This window comes from Nicotiana attenuata, unplaced genomic scaffold (genome assembly GCF_001879085.1).
Source record: "Nicotiana attenuata strain UT unplaced genomic scaffold, NIATTr2, whole genome shotgun sequence".
Lineage (NCBI taxonomy): Eukaryota > Viridiplantae > Streptophyta > Magnoliopsida > Solanales > Solanaceae > Nicotiana > Nicotiana attenuata.
Window position 1 is genome coordinate 36,394 of NW_017674223.1, and position 7,541 is coordinate 43,934.

The following is a 7,541-nucleotide window of genomic DNA, read 5'->3' on the forward strand; positions in this document are numbered from 1 at the left end:
CTGGACTACGCTCATCAATGACTGAGTTGGGCACTCGTGTGGATGAGATAGCTGACCGACAAGTCAAGTCGGAAAAGAAGTTCATGGGTTGGCTGCGAGCTTTGGGGCGTGCGTGCCACGTGAACCCCGAAACCGTTTCCGACCAAGAGTGAAGCTCCAGGGAAGTCTCTTTACCTCACTGCTCTTTTAAAATTTAAGCCATGGGGACATGTCTTTATCTTTAAGTGTGGGGTGGGGTACTTCGTTGTATGTATGTATGTTTATGAATTGATTATTAGGTTTTATCTTGTTTTGTGCTTTTTGACGTTGATAGTGTTGGTAGAAAGTAGGAATCATTAGCTTACAATAGATAGGTGGCTCTTCCCGACGACGGATCCCTTTCGACGGGGTTCTTGAGGGACTGAGTCGAGAAAAAAAAACTGAAAAATTGTAGGCTCTTCCTGATGACGGATCTTTTTAGACGATTTTCTTGAGGGAAGTGAGTCTAGAGAAAACACCAAAAAGATTTTTTATTTTTTTTCTTAGGTAGTGTAGCAACTCCCCCTTGGTTTTTCTTTAGGCCGCGGTTCTTTTCCAAGGGTTTAACTTGAACCGGGCATAGGTAGTTTTTATTTTTGTTTTCTTTTTGATTTGTAGATTAGGGTGACGGGCTACGAGCTATGAATTGAAAGAGAACCCATAGCGTTGACACACCTGAACACTATAGACCCTAGAGTGTAACGCTTAGTCCTAATTGTTGAATCTCACTGAAGGTGCCTTAATTTGTATGTTTGTTACTGAATTGAATGCTCGTAACGGAGTGTCTTGATGAGCTGATCTGAATGAGTCATATGCCATGTGTGGTGAGTATTTGTGTAGTCCATGTAGTGTACTTGTGTCTAGAACTTGCCCGGTATGTGAGTTGAAGCGAAATCCTAGGTGATGCTCGGTTTGGAAAATGATTTTAGGCTTTCTTTGACCTTTTTGAGCTTGATTGCTTATCATAAATAAAATTTGTCCCTAGCTAACCCTTTTGAGCCTTTAGCCTTTTGTTTGGCACCCGCATTACAAGCCTATACCCTTTTGTTCTTAATTGACATTGTTTTGATCCTTTTACCTCTTAGAGCACTTTAATTGTGAGAGGAGCGCTAAAAGAAGTAAGAAGGAAATAAGTGTGGGGTGGCTTTTGAGTGGAACCAATTAAAGGGTGAATGGTGCACTTGTGTTGTAAACGAATACACCGCTAGCGGAAAGTGAGTGACAAGAAGAATAAACTGGAAAAAAAAAGAGATGAATATATTGTGTCTTGTTTCAGCTAGTGGATATGAATTAGTAGAGTGCTTAAAGAAGAAGGGAGTAATTGTGTGATGAATTTATTTGTGAATGAGAAGTGGGTTGAAGAATTTGCGTTGAAAAATTGCTCATGTGATGTGTTAAAGTGCTTAGGAGGATGAGTCACTATTCCTAAATATATCCTACCCGTCCCTTAGCCCACATTACAACCACGAAAAAGTCCTAATTGATTTTGGGTCGAGCTAGCCTACATTAGTAGAGATTTACATTAAGGGCAAGCCTATGGTACCAATTGCATGCATGTGACTTCTTTTGTGAGAGTGAGTGCTTTCATTGATATATGTGAGTGTATGACTCAAATGTGTGGATTGAATTCAGTTTTTGTTAATGTGATTGTGAGGGCATATGATTCGTGACGGAAAAGCAAGTCTTGACGTCTGTGTAGAGTACTTTGAGGAAGTGTGAATATTGCACGGCACTTGAGAGTCGGCTTTGAGACTAGGATTGTTCACTGCTAGGCGGAATGTATGCACATTGTTCTAGGTGTAATGCGTTAGGGGAAATGGTTGAGTGAAGGATTCTATAGAGGGTATAGTTTGATTGCCCGAGGACTAGCAATGAATTAAGTGTGGGGTGTTGATAATAGGCGAAATCTAGGTGATTTAGCTATTGTTTATGCTTCCGCTTAATTATATTTCAATGACATAATATGGTTATTTGATGAAAAAATAGGCTCTAATTGTGACTTGCGTACATTGCAGGGTGAGGAGCTTATATGATGATTTCAAGAGGTTATTGGAAGGATTGATGAGCAAAAACGATCCCTCGGAGTTGAGTGCGTGCAAGAACAAGACAAAAAATTGGAAGAAATCAAACCCCAGGCGCGCGAAGTCGCGCAGAGTTCGTGCGTATTACAAGCCAAGACAGAATGGCTCGCGAAAACCGCGCGAAGTCGCGCGGTGCCATCCGGAAAAGAGCTAGTTAGGGGTAAACTTGGAAATCTGGAAAGAAACCTACTTAACCTATATAAAGTCAAGCTCGCCCAAGGTCAAATCATCAAGGTTTTCATAGTTTAGTGCAAGGAATCGAGAGGCAAGAGGCAAGGAGGAGTTCGGACTATCAAGTTCCTCTTTTCTTCTCTTTATTTTTGCTATTTGTGATGAAATTGAACCTAATTGTGATGCACACTAGCATGAGTGGCTAAAAACCTATTGTTCTGGGGTTGTGATTTAGCCATGGATATTGTCGTTCGATATTAACTTAACCTTGATTATAATTCATTCAAATATGGTTGTTTCTTCAATTCTATGTTTACTTGCTTAATTGTCTGGCCAGCAGTTAGTTCTATTCACTATCTATGCTATGCTTGGGAAAGCCGTGTTTAGATTAGAGAAGAATTGAAGAGAGCATGATCTTAACCCTTAGGGGGAGCGGATTTGTGGTTAGGATAGGAATATACATAATTACCGTGCTTAATTAAATATCGTAATCTTAATGCGTTCTTAATAGATTAATTTCATAGGAATATAGGCGTTAATCGATTAAGGATAGGTGAGTAGTACTTCGGGAGAAGGCTATGAGAGCACTTATCGATTAATTAGCAACCATGAGTGAATTATATGAAAAGGGAGAGTTAATTAGAACACAATACGATTGGTGAATCGATCACAACCCTGGAATACTTGTCTCTATTGAATACACAACAATCAACTCGTTACTTGATAATTTAGTTGTTCCTTAGAATTATAGTTAGCATAATTAAACTCTTGAACCTGAATTTAGCTTGACGGAATAACAATATTGGTGTGTTAGTGAGTAGTTGATATAAGTCTCTGTGGGTTCGACACTCGACTTATTATTTTATTACTTGTACGACCACGTATACTTGCGTGTGCGTTTGGGAGCAACATTTACTCAACTAACTTGTGGTACCTCTACCACAAGCCACTTTGTGACTATCCTAGTTACAAAGGCTTTTTACTAACTTGTGGTGCTGTCACCACAAGCCACTTTGTAACTCTACGATTACAAAGACTTTTCCTTATGATTAAATCTAGTCACAACATAAACTCAACGAGTTTACGAATTTACAAGAGAATTCCTAATCATTATGCTTCTCAATAAGCGATTTAGGAGATATAGTAAGTACAATAACAAGGTTACAACTCAACTAGGACAACAACAATCAATCTTTTAGGAACTGGTCCGTAGTGGCGTTCAACCTTGTTCTTCAAGCTTGAGAGGATGATTTCTCTATTTTTACTAAGTGCTTGAATAAGGAACAGAACCCTTCCAGTGATGTTTTTGTATAGATCCCCTTTGGTACATCTTGATCACATCAATTGAAATGATGTGAGTACTTTATTTGGTTAGAGAATGAGTGGGCTGACAGTGTGGTGCAGTGCGGCAGAAATAGTGCCGTCAGTCACTTCAGTTCCAGCTGTGTCCAATTGACTCTATACTGCTATATAGGAACCATAGGGGCATCAGGTCCTTGTTTGGTTCTTTGCTCCTGAATCTGTAGCAGTTAATCTTTTACTGGAGTCCATTAAAGTTTGCAGCAATTCAGGTTACCTAACTGATTCTGAGCAGTAAGTTTGTTAGATCATCAAAACATAAGGCAAGAGTGTTTAAGATCTATCAAATCCTCCAAGTGAAGGGGGGCCTTTTCTCTCTTTCCTCTCTTCTCTAGCTTTCTGGGAAGAAAGGATGCAAATTGATCATCCTCACTATATCATGTAAATTGATCATCCTCACTGTATCATGAGAGAAGAAATGAAAAACATCAATAAGATTGATCGCCCTTATTTCATCTTATTCATCACTTTTTGATTCATTTTTAGATCTGGAGTTTATTACGTTTGACTAAGACTTACCTATTCATCTTCATTAATTGATTTAATCAAAAAGGTTTCGGCATCTTTTAGTCAAATAATTTTCAAATTATAAACTTATAATAAGCAGAGTAGATATAAAAGAAAGAAACTAAGAAAACCTGGCAGTTTGAAAAACGCCTAAAAGAGCTTTGCCGTTCATTTATACTTCTAGCCTGTTTGGCCAAGCTTTTTTTTGGGCCAAAAGTGCTTTTTTGGTCAAAAACACTTTTGGCCAAAAATTGAGGTGTTTGGCCAAACTTTTGGAAGGAAAAAAAGTGCTTTTGTGGAGAAGCAGAAGCAGTTTTGGAGAAGCAGAAAAAAGTAGCTTCTCTCCAAAAGCACTTTTCTGAGAAGCACTTTTGAGAAAAATATACTTAGAAGCAGTTTTCAAAAGCTTGGCCAAACACTAATTACTGCTCAAAAGTGTTTTGCTCAAAAGTGCTTTTCAAATGAATTAGCCAAATACAAACTACTTCTCACCAAAAGCACTTTTTTAAAAAGTACTTTTGAGAAAAGCACTTCTCAAAATAAGCTGATTTTAGAAGCTTGGCCAAACGGACTATTCATCTGCATAAACAAAACAAAAAAGAAAAAAACAACAACAACAACCAGAGTAGTCAATTTTTACGGTCCAACCATAAAATTATTATAAAGTAGAGTATGTAAAGAAAAGAAAGTAGACCTTGAAGTTGCAAAAAGTTTCAAAGTGATCCCTTCCGTTGAGAGAAGAAAATAATGCAGTTGTGTTGAATATTGGGTGCACTGAAATGGATACAATGAAGAATAGAAATCAGAATGGATTGACTTCTGAAATTCTCTGTTAATGTCAACCTTGTTAAATAGGGGAATGGGGAAAAAGCGTTTCAAAACATTTATAGAGCCCCTTTTAGAGATCGATGAGTCTTTTCTAAAACGTATAGAAAAAGTGTAACCGAAAAAATCTGTAAGGTCACGTCTTTTAGAAAAAAGAAATAATTACTTAACAATAAGGAGAAAAATGAGGAAAATGCCAAATAAATGAAAGAAGAGATAAATAGTAATCCTAGCTTAAGTGATGTGGCATGTCAGCATTTATTTGCCCACCTTCATATATATATATTATATATAGAGAGATTGCTTTTGACATTGATTTTTTCGTACAGAACTTGACAGTCTCATCTAGTATACAGAGGGGATCCCGGTTGGCGGAAAGTAACCACACGAACATCAGTTACTTAGCCTTACGTTGCTCTTCCAAAAAATATCAAGAGGCACCGCCTAACAGTTGCTCAATCTTAAACGGGGTTGATCTTGTGATTTCTTCTTTGCTTGATACTCATCAACTGTATACGCAATTATATTAAAGTACTATGAATTTCATCGTTAGCTGCATCCACCTGTTTACGTCGGAAAGTTTGCATTTTTTTTTTTAGGAAAAAATTGACACTGCATGTTAAATAATACAGTCCTCTCCTGCTTTAAATGAAAAAGACATGAGGTTGGGATGACAATGGGTCATTTGGTCTTGTTCAAGCATTGCCATAAATTACCAACAATTGTTTGATGAAAAGAATAAAGTGAATCAAGAGAAATTAAAATTAAAATATTTTCCGCAAAGTAGAGCCGTCAATATGGGCTTGGCCCGTTGAGCCAGCCCAGCCCAGCCCAGCCCGTGATTTAGCAGGGCTGGGCTAGGATATTTGGAGCCCATTTAAAATGAGGCTTTTAAGCCCGGTCCAAGTAAGCCCATGGCCTGTGAGGCTTGACTGAGGCTGGGCTGGACCAGCCCGTGGGCTTAATAAAAATATGTATTTAAAATATATAATATATAAAAAGTATATGACACAAAAAATAACAAGAAGAGTATCCCAAGCTTAAAGTTTATTAAGCTCATCATATTAAAAAACCAAAGTCTTAAAACATTAATTAGTTTTAAAAATTTAATTATTCTTAGTATTTAACTAATTAATATTGCATACGAATTGTAAATGTAGATAAAAGTAAGGATGTTAAAGCGAACCTTCTCACAAGCAGATTCAAATGTGTTTGATGAAGATGATGTGTGTTGGATATCCCATAAGCGTCATGGACGTTCTCTTGAATGTTTGTTTTGAGTTTTGACTTTTAGTGAATGAAATATAGTCTTGTCTTTTACCTTTTTAGTATTTATTGTGGTATATTGGAACAATATAAAAAGTTATTAAGTTCTGTGAAATTTTTTCAATAAGATTTTTTTAACTTTTAAATATTTATCTTTTTTTAGGTTAGAACTTAAAAAAATATATATAATTATATTTAAAAAATGATGGGTTGGCCCGTGGGGGCCCGGCCCACATAGGGTTGGGGTGGGCTGTCTATTATAAGGCCAATCAAAATGGTGGGCTAGCCCAGCCCAACCCGTCAATTGCTAAAGTTCACGTGGGCTGGGCTGGGCTAGCCCGGCCCCGGCCATTGACAGCTCTGCCGCAAAGCGTATTGAGCTGGAAAATTCATTACGTATGAATTGATTAGCAGTGTGATATCTATTGTATTACTGCACATTTGTGCCAAAGCAGGAAAACAATAAATTTACAACTTAATTAGAATTAAGAAAGTGCAAGAAATGTGGTTGGTGAATTGGCTGGATTGATGTCTCCTCTTCCAAAAATTTTGGTTACCAATAACCTTTGAATTTTGATAGGACCAGATGTACATTATCGTAAACTAGATGTATTTGCCCTCGTGCTTTCTGACTCAAACTATGAATATATATAATTAATTAAGTTCAAAATATATACTAGTAATTATATATGTATCGTTGCAAAAAGAAGTGAGTGCAGTAATATTTCGCACCTATTACTTTGAAATCTTAGATTGCACATGTTTGGTTGGAGTAACATCTTTCTCTTTCTCACACATGCAGATGCAAATCTAAAATTTAAATTTTATAAGTTCAAACTTGTAAAGTTATTAGCATTGAATCCATTATATTTTTAAGGTTATGGATTCATACTATTATTTGTTGGGTTTTTAGTGATTATGAGCCCATTTGGCTTAGCTGATTTAAAGTAGTTGATAAGCATTAGGTGCTGAAAAATACTTTTAAGTGCTGAAACTGATTTAAAAAATAAGCAGTTACGTGTTTGGATAAAAGTGCTGAAATTAATAATATGCAGGTGACGAACTGGGTATACGAAGAGCTCTGTTTTAAAAAGAAGTATTTTAGGGATAGAATAATAAATATTTTGGTCAAACTTAAAGTGCTTATAAGCTGCAATTTGATAAGCTGGGGGAGACCAACTTATGACTTTTGGCTTATTTTTGGCTTATAAGCACTTAACTTATAAGCATTCTTAATTTTACCAAACGCGTAGATAAGCTAAAAAGTGCTTATAAGCCAGTTTGACCAGCTTATAAGCTTAGCCAAACACCCTC